The 15,484-nt window shown below is 38.8% G+C and overlaps 1 pseudogene; it reads right to left on the bottom strand.

Annotated features, from left to right (window-relative positions):
* Positions 1-10,351: 10,351 nt before the first annotated feature.
* On the bottom strand, positions 10,352-11,381 carry LOC111775754 (small ribosomal subunit protein eS1-like; annotated as a pseudogene).
* Positions 11,382-15,484: the final 4,103 nt, after the last annotated feature.

The following is a 15,484-nucleotide window of genomic DNA, read 5'->3' as shown; positions in this document are numbered from 1 at the left end:
GAACAAAGCAACACTCTGCCTTCTTGTTTCAGCTCTCATACCCCAAATAAGTGTCCTTTTTGTGGTCTGTTTAGTGCCATGCTTTTTGCATTTTTGTGTCTTCTGTTGGTGATTTCACTATTTAAAATGGTCCCCAAGCATATTGCTGAGGTGACGTCTACTGTTCCTAAGTGCAAGGTTACCATGGAGAAAAGAGATGGAGGAAATACACTTGTTAGCTAAGCTTCATTCAGGCGTGAGTTATAGTGCTGTTGGCCACGAGTTCAATGTTAAAGAATCAACAATATATATTAGATATGGTGTGTTTAAACAGAAACACATATAAAACAAGGGTGTATATTGATCAGTTGATAAAAATATTGTGACCAGAGGCTCGCAGGAACATAACCCTGTATTTCCCTTAGGAGCAATGGTTTATTATTCACTAATCCAGTGTTTGGGGATAGCAGAGCTTAACGGGATTATTGTGGCAAGTGTTCAGCATTGTGCCTGGCACATGGGGATTAGGGCCAGTGCAGGGTAGGGGTAGGGGTGAGACCCCGGATGTATTCTAGTCACTTTGATTCTGATGCTTATCTAAACACCACATGGCTCAGAGCAGTATATTTGAATAAAAGCAGTAGAGATCTAGAAACGTCACAGTGAAACTCTCAGGCCAAGCCACTGGATCTCCCCTGAGAAAGCTCCAAATAGACCATTTCCTTGCAAATAACAGCTTACCTTCACAAAAATAGATGACCTAGCTCCTCATCATAGTTAGCCTTCTCAAACTGAATGACAATTGCAAATGAGTGAGTACAGTTCTCTCTTTTCGCTTTCCTAAGCTGGTGGGGAGCTCCTACTCATTTGCCTTAGAATGGGCATTTTAATAGAAGAAATGCCGCATTTTGTCAGTTATTACATTACACATATGCTTATGTGACATCATAAAAAGGGCAAGTATTTTGCAGACTAAATGTAATGAATTTCACAAGAGGTTCAAAAGGGAAATCTATAATTCTCATTTCAAAGATGCTGAAACAAGGCCAGGCAATAAAGTTAAACAGCTGAGTGAGAGACCTGCGTAGACCTGTGCTGCTGCCACCTGTGCGCTGGTGTTTCATTGCATTGTGCCCTGTTCTTACCGGGATTAGGAAGAGCGGAGCCTAGACATGCCTTTCCGTAAGAGACTGCACTGGTCTTTTTTCAATTACCCCGAGGCTCCAAGCTTTTTTCTTCCTATGGCCTTTGCATATGCCATTTTCTCTTCCTGGAATACTCTTCTCCAACCTTCCCCTAACTCTTACTCATCTTTTGGGTCCTGGCTAAAATGCCACCTACTCAAAGAGGTCATGACTGACCACTCCCTTCTCCTACTCTAAAACATCCCCTTCCCCAATTCTCTTTCATAGCATTCTGTCCTTTCCTCCATAGCACTCATCACAATTTGCAATTAGATGTCTATTTGTGTGTGTACTTGTCTTTTCCACTAGGCTCTCAGCCCTATGCAAGCAGAGACCCTGTCTATTTTGTTCTCCATTTGTAAATCCACTGCCTAGCACAGTGCATAACAGGCTCTTAAATAAATATTAATTGAAAGAATAAATGAATGAATGAAATGTTGTTTATCATCCATTACTCTGGGAAAGGATAGCTTGGAGTGGAAAGGATGTTTCCACAATACTTTAATGATTGGTGGTGGGTTTCATCATCCTCTACCTCCCTCATCCTCTACCCTCATCATCAAGCAGCGTTTGTCTAGTACATCTAATCTCCTAGTGCCAGACCTAGTCTCAGTAAATTTGGATTTGGTTTTTGGAACAGATACATGTACCCAAACTGATTCAATTTGTAGAATTTTGGTTTTTACTGAAATAAAGTTTGACTTCATATTATTTTGGAGGAACTCCAGGCATTCACCATTCAATGTGAATAATTCAATATTATTCTGGAGAAACTCCAAGGCATTCACCATTTAGAAGAAAAGACATTTGTTTTGTTTTGCTAAAACTGACGTCAAGCTATATGAAAGACACTGCTGCATTTATAGACAATTTGGGGCGTTTTAGGTATCTAAGAATGGATATTGCTTTTGGATGGTTATAATATATTCTTTTTGTTTGTATTGATATTCTACAAACTTTTTACTATATATTTTAATTTTAATTAATAGCTTTTTTCCTAATTATAAAAGCAAGCATATTCTTTGTAGAAATTTTGGAAAGTGCAGAAAAGCATGAAGGAAAAACAAAAAGCATAAGGAAACAAAAAAAAATCACTCAAAATTCCACCACCTAGAGCTAACCATTGTTAACACTGTGGTATACTTTCTCTCAAGCCTATTTCTATGTGTATGTGTGTGTAGGTACACACACCCTTATTATACATAATATATTATATATGGCATATATAAGCACACAAGTTATATAAAATGTATATTTGTATATACACACTGTATATGTATATGTTATTATACATATGTATATGTGTATAATATATATTATGTATATAATGAAATGTATATATAATTAATACATACACATATATAATAGTTATGGTTTACTAGGAATGCCAGATACCTTGATTTCCTTTTTATTTTTTTTGAGGAAGATTAGCTCTGAGCTAACATCTGCTGCCACTCCTCCTCTGTTTGCTGAGGAAAACTGGCCCTGAGCTAACATCCGCACACATCTTCCTCTACTTTATATGTGGGACGCCTACCACAGCATGGCTTGCCAAGTGGTGCCATGTCCGCACCTGGGACTTGATTTCCTTTTTATACATTACTGTCTCTAGTAATCTTCTCAATGGTTCTATAAGATGATATTATCATTCCCATTTTACAGATGAGTAAGTTGAAGCTGAGAATATGAATTTGTTTGCCTAAGGTCCTTACTTGGTAAATAGTAGATCTGAGATACCAATCTAGATCCAATTCTTTTTTTTTTTTTTTTTGAGGAAGATTAACCCTGAGCTAACATCCACCACCAATTCTCCTCTTTTTTTGCTGAGGAAGATTGGCCCTGAGCTAACATCTGTGCCCATCTTCCTCTATTTTCTGTGTGGGACACCTACCACAGCATGGCTTGATAAGTGGCACATAGGGCTGCACCTGGGATCTGAACCAGTGAACCCCAGGCCGCCGAAGCAGAGCATGTGAACTTAACTGCTGCGCCACCAGGCCAGCCCCTTTTAATCTTTTTAAAAAACATTTTACATAATTTTTTCTTTTTCTTGTCTCTTACTATATGAACTACGTATTCTTTGCTTTTTAATTCCTGTTTAATGCTTTGGAAGTTATATAAAAAAGTGCTTACTTTAAATTAAAGAAAAACACCTTATTTTCAATATCACAATGAAATAATAGCTCTTGATTTCTCCTGTGCGAGATGGGGTATTTACCATACTTTTGTTTCCCCTTGTTCCTTACCTCCTACCGCCCTACTCCTCTCAGCTTGGTTTTTGTTCATGCAATATGGCCTTTTTGGCCTTGATTATTCCTTCTGAAAAAATAAATTTCCTTTTTTACATTACATATTTTCTCTTATGAGAGTTATTTTATTTTATTTTTTTTGAGGAAAATTAGCCCTGAGCTAACTACTGCCAATCCTCCTCTTTTTTTTTTTTTTTTTTTTTTGCTGAGAAAGACTGGCCCTCAGCTAACGTCCATGTCCATCTTCCTCTACTTTATATGTGGGACGCCTACCACAGCATGGCCTTTGCCAAGCAGTGCCATGTCTGCACCTGGGATCCAAACCGGCGAACCCTGGGCTGCCAAAGCAGAACGTGTGCACTTAACTGCTGCGCCACCAAGCTGGCCCCTATGAGAGTTATTTTAGACGTTTAAATAAAGTTCTTTTACACATAAGTCCTCTTATGCCAAGACTTTCTTCTTTATTCTTGAGTTCTCATTCAACAGTATATGTTTGAGCAGTTTTTTCTTTCAGAACAGACAACCTATGTGGTATCATTTTTGAGCCCTTTATATGTGTGTACTTATTTCGGAGGCCGTCACAACCGTGTGACAACTTGGCTGAGTGTAGAATTCTTAAAGTATAAACATTAACCCTCAGAATTCTGTAGAATATGCTTTATCGACTTGTGTCTTACAGTTACAGAATTCTGAGGCCAGCTTGACTTTAGTTCCTTTGAAGGCAATCTGTTTGTTTGCTTGTTTTCCCTGCCTGGATTATGGAAGGCTTTTTTCCTAATCCTTGAAATATTAAAAAATGTTACCTGGCTAGTCCGAATGTTGGCTTCTTTTCATTCATTTTGCCAGCAGCCTTAAGTTTTAGGAAAGTTATTTCATTATTGCTTCTAATCCTACCCTGTTTCCTCCTTCTTTTTTTTTTAATTACTATTTTTTCTTCTTCTCCCCAAAGCCCCCCAGTACACAGTTATATATCCTAGTTGTGAGTGCCTCTGCTTGTGGCATGTGGGACGCCGCCTCAGCATGGCTTGATGAGCGGTGCCATGTCTGCACCCAGGATCCAAACGGGCAAAACCCTGGGCCACCGAGCAGAGCGCATGAACTTAACCACTCGTCCCCCTTCTGACATTCCTAATGTATTCAGTCAATTTAGTCAACAAATTTTTCTTGAGCAACTACTCTATGCTAGGTACTATTTTAGATGTTGGGGATACATCATCAGGGAACATAAATGCTTACATTTATGTTAATGGGCTCTTCTGAATTTGCTCTCTATATCACCCACTTTTCTTCTGATTTCCAAAGAGACTTCATCCTTTGAGCTGCGGCATCTTTTCACAGTCCTCTGGTTTTTCTCCATTTGCTCATCTTAACGTAGAGAGGTCTATTCATGTCCAGCTTTGATTAATATTTACGTAGGAATTTTAGGGGGTTCTGTTAGCGATTGAAATGGGTCTGAGTGCATGTCCCGATTATCTTTCCACCTGTCTTCACTCCTGAGTAAGGGGAGGCTCACGGAATTTTATTGGGATGATAATATATTTTACAGAAGTGGAATCTTGAGCTGACCATTCCTTCTAATTGAGCCCTTCTACATTCTAACTAGCAGACATTCCTCAAGGTTTCTGGCATGCAGAAGGTTTTTCCTCTATTTTTATTTCTTTGATCTTTTCTATGTGAATTTAGAATGAGGCAATTTGGAAGCCTGTCCTCACAAAGCCATTTTATTTAAAAACCGCAAAATAATATTTTTTCTCTATGTTAAGAGGGCTAGAAAAAAATGCTGAAGACTCATAATTATATGTAGTTTTGAAATTTTTCATAAAGGGTCTCAAACCCCTTGGGAAGCTACATAGTCCAGTGGGACTCAGGAGAATGGAGTCTGATGGTGACATGTAATTTCACTGTGGCTTTGAAGAAACTATTTGAACTTCAGATTCTCTAATCTCAGATCTTCTTACGTCATAGCATGAGAGGGAAAGCACCAGAAATAAATAAATGTCGAAGCTCTTTGAACTGTTCAAAGATAGACACTGGGAAACTGGAGTCTTTTTGTTATTGTTTGAATACTATTATAACTTTGAGCACTTTCAAGCTGGCTCAAAGGGTGTCTGCTTTAGGGATGGCAAATGAGGCCTGGTTGCGGGTATGCAAAACAGTTCTGAAGTGTAGCCAAAAAGGGACACTGTCATGTGGTGTATGATCCAAGAGAGTGGTAAATGTGGACCCACTTTTCTGTTAGGTCAAATTACTATGCCAGGCTTATCCGAAATTAGTCTGCCTCTCGTCTTCATGTAAATGAAGGCCTCTGGGTGGGTGAATCATGCCTGAATAAACAACTTTTGTACTTCTGGCCAGCATAGACAGCAGATGTTGCCTATCTTTGTGAGATGATTTGAAAGTGTGCAAAAAGAAACATCTGTATGGTTATCTCAGCAGCTTAAAGAAAATATCTTGTTGCCTCAGGCAAAACTCTCCAGGTTCTACCCCTTTATACTATTAATCCTTCTTATATTTTGTGATTCAATTTCTTTATGAAATTCCTGTAAGATTCAGTATGAAATTTCCCTAGTCGTGGGAAAAAATATTGTCCTTACTAAGATCCGTGACACTGCAGCTGTTTCTGCACTATGGAGATAAATGGCTCTCTATGTGACTTTGTTTTTTAAGTAACGGACAGGAAACGGAGGAATAAGAATTTTTCCCTTCTGCACAATGTTGTGCAAATGCATCACACTTGCAACCCATAGGCCAAAACAGAATAGGGCACCTTAATTTGTTCTACAACTGGTTAAGCACCTGCCACGTGCCAGACACTGCACTATGAGTAGATATATATCAGTAAACAAGACACAGTTTCTGCCCTCATGTAACTTCAAATCTAGTGGGGAAGACTAATCAAATACATTAATTGGGATAAGGTGCTATGAAGGAAACATATATGATACAACAAATGCAAATAAGAGTCGGAGAGGAGAGATCTCCTTATATAGGACAGAAAGGAACAGAGTCTTTGAAGTGATATTTACATTAAGTTTTAGGATGAGAAAGAACCTACTTTGGGAAGAGCTGGAGGAGAAACATTACAGCAGAAGCAACAGAATGTGCTGTTTCTTGACTTGTGCAAAGAAGGGAAAGACACAACGAATGGTTGTAACACAACGGCTGAGGGGAGAGTAACATAAAATGAGTTTGGAGAGGAACGCCATGCTTGGATTTATATTTTAAGATTATTCCACCTATTTTGTGGGGGAATGGTTAGGAAAGTAAGAATGGAAGCAGACCAGCAGCTTAGACTAGGAGGGGGTGGAAATGGAAAGAAGTCAACGCAATTCAAATGTATTTGTAGGGGGAGCTGATAGGACTTGGGAATGAAGTAACTGTGTGGGATGAGAGAGAGAGAGGAGTCAAAGAAGACTCCCAGGTTTCTGGATTAAGCTCCTGGTGAATGGTAGTGTCATTACAGATGGAGAAGATCAGAGAGAAAAGGCTTTGGAGGAAAAAGGATTTGCTTTGGGACTTGATAAATTCAAAATGCATGTGACATGTCTAAGAAGATACAACAAGTAGGCAGTGGGAAGTTTGGAGCTCGGAGGAGAGGACTGGGGACAGACATTAGGAGTAACACTCTGGGGATGGTATTTTAGCCTTCGAGATGCGCGGGATCTCCCAGGAAGACGGTGTAAAGAGAGAAGGAAAGAAAGCCGAAGATGAACCCGGAGAACCAGCCAGGTGAATAGTTGTGCTACTAAAAGAAATACTGAAGGAAATTAAGAGAAGCATGTGTTTTGGAGAGAAGAGTGGTGATTTATCTTTGGAACTTGATAAGTTTGGGGTACTGACTGAATTCTTGTCATTTCTAGTGTAGCACCTGGGCAAAACCTATAGGTCCTCCTTCATAATTTTAACACTGCATTTATATTTCATTTTATGATTCAGTCTCATGATATCTCTGTGAATTTTCAGAATAAAACATTCTTCATCATGCCTGAGTTGAAGTTTGGAAGAGGAGAAAACTCTACTAAGATCCATGACGCTGCAGCTGTTTCTGAATTATGGAGATAAATGGTTCTGTTTGCCACCAGTCTTAGACAACAAGTGGCTATTTCTTTTGGGTAACGGACATGAGATGAAGAAAGAAGAATCTGTCCAATGCTGAGCAAAAGCACTTTACTGGTACCACACAAGAAGAAGAGAGTGCAATGACACTACACACACATCGAGCATCTACCGTGTGCTAGGCATTGTGCTAGGCTCCGGGAATAACTCAGAGAACAACACAGACAAGACTTGGAGCTTACACACTATTAAGGAAGATGGAAGAAAATTAACCTGGAAATAAAATAACTGCAAAGTGTGGCAAGTGCTGTGAAAGAAACAAACAAAACTAGGAAATAAGTGGCAGGTGACACTTCGAGTCTAGATAGGGTATTAAGGGAAATCTTCCTTGAGTAAGTGATATTTATTTAAATGGATTCCTGAAAGATGAGGAATCAGTCATACCAAGATTAGGGGTGTGGCAGGCCACTGATGGACCACCAAATTGTTTTAAGCAGTAATTGGTCCTGAAAAGTTAAGGCAGGCTGAGTGGCTCTTATTGGAGTATTCATTAGCGGCACACTGAGGTGGGGGAGCTGGGGTTGGGAATGCTCTACCACCGTGGGGAGTATTTTATCACTGACATTGTTTAAAATTGCCTGCACGTGGTAAAAATAAAAAGTAGACTGACATTTAGTCAGTTTTACTATTATTTTAAAATTCTTTACAGATCCCCTGTTGTGGGTTGAATGATGGCTCCCAAAAAGATATAGCCACATCCTAATCACTGGATCCTGTGAATATCACCTTATATGGTAAAAGAGTAAATAGCACCTTATGTGAAAAGATGCGATTAAGGATTTCGAGAGTGTGTATCAAATTACCTTTTTTAAGCTGACCGTAGATATTAGACTGAGAAATTAAGTTTCCCAGTTCTTAAGATAAATAGGCACACGTTTTAATAGAGCTATCACTGGAGAATTTGATGATGTGTTGGGAGAAATGTTTCTTACATGCGGGTTTGCTTACACCCAAGTAACTTAACCCAGCTCAGTGGGCCCTCTCAAGACAGGACTACAGTCCTTGGCCTGGTCATAAATTTAGGTTCAGATACTGACCAGCATTAGGGACACTGAATCACACTAACCAAACTCACAAGTCTGGCAAATGACAAAATTTGAGCACTTAAAAATATTTATTAGGGCTGGCCCAGTGGCGCAGTGGTTAAGTGTGCATGTTCCGCTACGGCGGCCCGGGGTTCACGGGTTTGGACCCCGGGTGCAGACATGGCACCGCTTGGCAAGCCATGCTGTGGCAGGCGTCCCACATATAAAGTAGAGGAAGATGGGCACAGATGTTAGCTCAGGGCCAGTCTTCCTCAGCAAAAAGAGGAGGATTGGTGGCAGATGTTAGTTCAGGGCTAATCTTCCTCAAAAAAAGAAAAAAGAAAAACTTACTAATTGAATGATGAGAAACTTATGTGTGCTGATTAGTGTCCTCTCTTTCCTTATAGACAAGCCATACATAATGTGAGATTATATTCAGAATATAGCTACGTGATGACATCAGAGCAAGTGGAATAAGTTTGATGAATGTTTTTGTGCCTGCAGTAGGTAGCCTCTAAGATGACCCTCAAGGATCCCTTCGATGTGGGTATAGTATTCCTACTCTCCTGTGACACTCTCCCCACTGGTGTGTAGGTTGGACTTAATGAATCACTTCTAATGAACAGAATGTAGCAGAAGTGATGGGATGTCATTTCTGAGATTAGGTTACAGAAAGACTGTGGCTTCATCTTAAGTGCGCCCTCTTGTTCTGTTGCTCACTTTGAGGGGAGACAATTGCTATGCTGTGAGCTGCATTGTGGAGAGGGCTCTGGCCAACAGCCAGTGAGGAACTGAGGTCCTCAGTCCAACACCTCACGAGGAACTGAATCCTACCAACAACCACACGAGTGAGCTGGGAAGCAGATGTTTCCAGCAATCTAATGAGAAACCTGAAGCAAGAGGTACCCAGTTAAGCAGCATCCAGATTCCTGACTCTTGGAAACAGTGAGATAATAAATGTTTGTTGTTTTAAGGCACTAAGTTTTGGGGTAAATTGTCATGTAGCGATAACTAACACAATACCCATCATGTAATTTTTGAAATACTAATTTTAAAACACTAAAAGAGAATAGGGAGGGAAATAAAATTGATATGTTATAGTTTCCATGTTTACACTATTTCTTTTCTTTTTTTTTTTTTGAGGAAGATTATCCCTGAGCTAACTACTGCCAGTCCTCCTCTTTTTTGCTGAGGAAGCCTGGCCCTGAGTTAACATCCGTGCCCATCATCCTCTAGTTTATATGTGGGACGCCTACCACAACATGGCTTGCCAAGCAGTGCCATGTCCACCCCTGGGATCCAAACTGGCGAACCCCGTGCTGCCAAGAAGTGGAATGTCTGAACTTAACCACTGCACCACCGGGCAGGCCCCTACACTATTTATTTTCTTATGGCTTCTTAGGCATTCTGATCACACTGACTAGGTTCCCTATTGGTGTGAATTTCATCCAGTTTATGCTGAGTCTTACCAGTTTTATTCTCGGGGAGTGACCTTTTATCCAACTTCTGGATACATCTCACTATAGACTCCAACAAAGTGACTATACATACAACTAAATATTTATTGATTCATTCATATATACGTTCATTTTGTCTACTGGAAATTCAAAAAGGAATCCAAAATTGCATATGAATTCCCTTAGTCTTTTTTTTTTTTGGATTAATGTTCACAGGAAAGTCAGACGTAGAATTCATTCATTTTTTAAAAATATTTTTTTCTTTTTACAAAAGGCATAAATGTTCAACGCACAAATTTAGAGAGAACAGAGAAGCAAACAAGAAGAGAGTGAAAGTCGACTTTGGACGGCTCCTCAGAGGACTGCTGTTGAGACCGAATGCCCTATTGATTTCAGTTGACAGTGTTTGCCTATCCTTTTTCTTCTTTTAAACATCACGAACAAGATTTTTTATGTCACCATTAAAAGTCTGAATTTTAAGCAAATTCTTGGATAGTTGGCTCATATCCAGAAACACCTGTCTCATCTTCAGTGGCTTTTCCAGAACCATTACCTTCGCCATGAAACTCCATGAGTTTTCCCAAATCAAACTTAGGCTTCTGCAGCATTTTTACTTTTCCAACAAGTACATCATGGCGCGGGATAAATAGATTGGTAAGCCTTTTCTATGTCTTTACCAATGCTTTCTGAATGAATTTATTGATCACGTCTTTCAAGCCGTTCACATCTCTGGGGTCATGATTTCCACCATCTTCTTCCGGATTTGATGGACTTGTTTGTACTGAGTGTAAGAGGGTCTTCTGAATCTGGTTATTGAGTTTTTTCAGTAACACTAATACAGAATAGATGAAGCAAATGATCATCGTTAGTCTTGACGTCAACATGAGCTTCAATCATGGTTTCCCGTGTTTTGACCCTGGAGCACATTATGTCAAAAGGTAAGATCCAGCCATAGAGGTTAGTCAGGTAGTTTTTGCCCTGAACACCCTCTGTAATCAGCTTGAATTTTCTAAATGCAAATTCATCATTCTGCACATCAGCAAAGCTCACTTCAAAAACATGACCCTGAGGCCATCAGATGCAATTTTGATTTCTTGAGTTCTTGTGACTAGTGTTTTCCCAATATTTCTTACCTTGAACATAGCTAGTGCTTTCATATCAAAACCAATCTCCCCAGAAGGATCAACCACTTTTTCCTGGCAACCTTCTTGCCACCATTCATAAGGTGCTTGTTCTTGCTGACCACCATGGTGCTGCTCAGAGAGCAAAAAGGGCTATTTGCCTATCCTTTTAAAAATTGGGAAAACACTCTATTCTTGGTTAACGTGCTAACTGATTTCTCTAAAACTGTTTCCTTAATGAAAGTTTAGCTGAAAGGTTAGCTTTATATATCTAATATTTAAAATTTAGTATCACTAATATTTACTATTTAGTAATTACTAATGTTATAAATACTATACTCAACGACTTTACTTACATTATCTTCTTTAATTTAGACTTCACTGCACCTTGTGAGTTAGGCACTAATTTGCCTCCATTTTTCAGATGAGCAAACTAAGCCTTACAGAGGTTACGTAATTTGCCCAAACAAGGTCACAAAGCTAAGCAGTTTCAGAATAGGGATTCCATCCCAGTTCTGTCTCACTACAAAACTTATACTCATACCACTCTGCTAGTTTCTCCCTCAAACTTTTCCCCATAATACTTTTCATAAAAACAAAATGTCATTTTTTAAAACTTTCATATTTAGAAAAGTCGTCATATTCCACTTATTAAAAGACTAACCAATTTACCCATACCTCTGTTCAATTCCTTTGAAAGTTTTTTGAAGTTAGTGTCTCTAGGCAAAAATATTCAGATCTAAAGGAAATATACGTGAATAAAATTCTTTCCCAGCTGAAATAAAACAGTTACCAGTGATTTGCCTCATTTTGAAACGAGAACTATCATCAGAGAGCCGAATTCCATTTATATAAAACTACATAATGCTGTTTCTGATTATAATTTCTGTAAGGTTATAGTCAATTGTTACAGTGGAGATACTAGATTTTTATCAGCTAAATTTCCTGCTGCTGTACAGTTTTATTATAACGAAATAAAGGGGTAGTCTGGGAAGAAAGAACAGAGATATGATCCCCGAATGTTAGAGTCGGAAGAAATTTGGAGGTAACTTGGCCCATTCTCCATATTTTAGAGACGAGAAAACTGAGGTCAAGAGAAATATTTCTGTATCTTTTAAGTTGTCATAGTACACAAAGTATAAGATTAAAGGGGTGTGAAAAGTGATTTTCATTTGGTAATTAAGACAGTCTTGCAAATATATTTAACTGAGTTCCAAAACCGTATCGGTAAGAGAAATGGATTAAAAAACAAAACAAAACAAAAAACCACGGGGCCGGCCTGGTTGGTGCAGCGGTTAAGTTCACATGTTCTGCTTCTCGGCGGCCTGGGGTTCGCCAGTTCAGATCCCGGGTGCAGACATGGCACCGCTTGGCAAGACATGTTGTGGCAGGCGTCCCATGTATAAAATAGAGGAAGATGGGCATGGATGTGAGCTCAGGTCCAGTCTTCCTCAGCAAAAAGAGGAGGATTGGCAGCAGTTAGCTCAGGGCTAATCTTCCTCAAGAAAAGAAAAATCCAAATAACAAAAAGCATAATACCTGGTACATAAAAAGTGCCTAGTAAATATCTGAGAATGAACAAATGAACAGAAAGATTTTGTTACTTTCATTTTTCAAGTTCCCTCACAGTCCTTGAGTTCATATTTCATATGCAATCACAACATTTACATATAATTTGTTACTTTGCTTTTTGCACTTGAGTTATAGTGTCAACATTTTTCCACGTTGTTATAAAATATGACTAACCTTTTAAAGTACCTATTGAAGTTATAACACTTCTGAGTCAGCTTCCAAAATGATGATTAACAGGGGTGAATCCAGGTTTTGGGGGGCCCTCATTAAGAAAAAAAACAAAAATATATTACTTTTTTAAATTTTACAAAATAATGAAAAACTATCTAGCTCTTTCAAAAGACCACTTCTAGGGTCCCTCTGGGCCTTGAATGGGCCTGTGCAGTGAGGGGCCCTGAATCTTCATTAGCTTCCTAGTACATCTGCCTCTGTTAATAACCAGATACCATCTTCATTGTGGTTATGGTGGATACCCTGTTCATGGTGGTTCTGATATAGCTTGTATGTTTTTTAGAGGTTTACTAAAATTTGAAAATGTCTATCACATTGAAAGTGTTAGAAATTCTTTCTACTCAGTCAACCTGGAATCTATTTCAGGCCCCACTATAAACTTGGTGGCTTTTAAATTATAAACAAGTCTCTTAACTTCTTCAGGCCTCAAATTTCTTATCTGTAGAATGGGCTTAATATCTATCTCAAAGCATTAAAAATGAAAACAAATATAAAACCCTTGGTACAGTTCCTGACACAGTATGTAGTAAATGCTCAATAAATATTAGCTATTACAATTACAGCGATAGATAAAACATTAACCAACCATATATGAGAACCTCTTGCCTCTTCATTATAACTTCCTACACTGACTGTAGGTACAATATGGTATAAAATGAATTTCAAAGGATTGTGCAGATTCAATTTTTATTATTTTAGTTTTTAAAAATGTTATTATGAAAACTAATAACTACATAACAGAACATTTGGAAAATAGAGAAAAGAAAGAAAGCACCAGGGCCAGCCCCATGAAGGTGGCCGAGTAGTTTAAGTTTGCGCGCTTCGCTTCGGTGGCCCAGGGTTTGGTAGGTTTAAATTCTGGGCGTGGACATGGCACCATTCATCAGGCCATGCTGAGGCGCCAACCCACATGCCACAACTAGAAGGACCCACAACTAAAAATGTACAACTATGTACCGGGGGGCTTTGGGGAGAAAAAGGAGAGATAAAATCTTTAAAAAAAAAAAAAAAGGAAAGAAAGCGCCTATAATTTCACCAGACTTATGCTATATTTCCCTGTTGTGTTTTTCCCTAAATGCAGATTCCATTTTTTAAAAATATGCTTGAAATAAGTAGACCCAATTATTCTCTTTTCACAGAGGTTTGATATTATGGCACTATTATTTTCAAATATATGGCAAATCTCAAATATATTTTACATACAACTATTTTAGAAAAATCAGGTGGGAGAAAAGGTACACATTCTACTGTTGTATTTCCCTACTTACTAAAAATATTCATGTTTTTACAGGGCAGCCCTGTGACCTGGTGGTTAAGTTTGGCAGCCCAGGTTCAGTTCCTGGGTGTGGACCTACACCACTTGCCAGTGGCCGTGCTGTGGTGGTGACCCTCATACAAAATAGAGGAAGACTGGCACAGATACTAACTCAGGGTGAGTCTTCCTCAAGCAAAAAAAAGGAAGATTGGCAAGAGGTGTTAGCTCAGGGTCACTCTTATTCAGCAAAAAAAAAAATCCAAAAAGTCATGTTTTTACAAGGTTATGATCCTAGCATACAGAGAATTTGATATTCTGCTTTTTTTTTTTTTTTTTTTTTTGGTGAGGAAGCTTGGCCCTGAGCTAACACCTATTGCCAGTCTTCCTCTTTTTGCTTGAAGAAGATTGTTGCTGAGCTAACATCTATGCCAGTCTTCCTCTATTTTGTATGTGGGATGCCATCACAGCATGGCTTGATGAGCAGTATCTGGGTCCATACCTGGGATCTAAACCCACGAATCCTGGGCCGCTGAAGTAGAGCATGTAAAGTTAACCACTATACCACCAGGCCAGCCGTTGCATTTTTCTTACCATATTTCACACGTCTTTCTCTGTACTACGGCAACATTCATAGTAACTAGAGCATCTGAGAGCAAGGCTTAGTTTCCTAAACTTCATACAACTGTATGTGACAAAACTAAGGCAGGCTAAGGTGTGATAAGTCAGAAGCTCAGAGTGAGTGTTTTTGGTTTGCGTGCAACTAGAAAGTAGAAAAAGTAGAAAGAGAAGTTAGAACTCAGGAATTCTTGCTTTCCAACTAATGCCTCCCCTAAATGGCTAAGTCAGCAAAGAAGATAAAGCTCTATCAACATGATCCTAAATTATGTATACACTCTTATTTCTTCTTTGATAGATGGGTAAGTGGTGGACTACTATTCAATGGCAAAGACTTATTTGTCACAATATGTTATTATTGGGGTTTTAGCTCTCAAAATTGGGTAAACGTACTTCCCCACCCCATCCGAAGGAGGTCTTTCCTTAAAATTTAGCAAGGCAACACAAACCCTCACTATAAAGAATAAGTCAAGATCTGTTCATGGTTGTCTGGACTCAGTGACATTTGCTGTCAGAAAAGGGCCTTTACTTTTTAATTATGCTTTTGTGTTGATCTTTATTAATTTCAGAGCACAAACTTTTCCTTTTAAGCTTCTTGGTTCCTTTAATGTTGTCCTGCTTTAGGAATTCAAGGCACATTTTTTAAATTGTAAAATATACATTGAGGAAACAACCCATAT

Source organism: Equus caballus, chromosome 11, assembly GCF_041296265.1.
Source record: "Equus caballus isolate H_3958 breed thoroughbred chromosome 11, TB-T2T, whole genome shotgun sequence".
Classification (NCBI taxonomy): Eukaryota; Metazoa; Chordata; class Mammalia; order Perissodactyla; family Equidae; genus Equus; species Equus caballus.
Note: the sequence above shows the minus strand (reverse complement) of the source record. Positions and strands in the feature narration are given on the sequence as shown.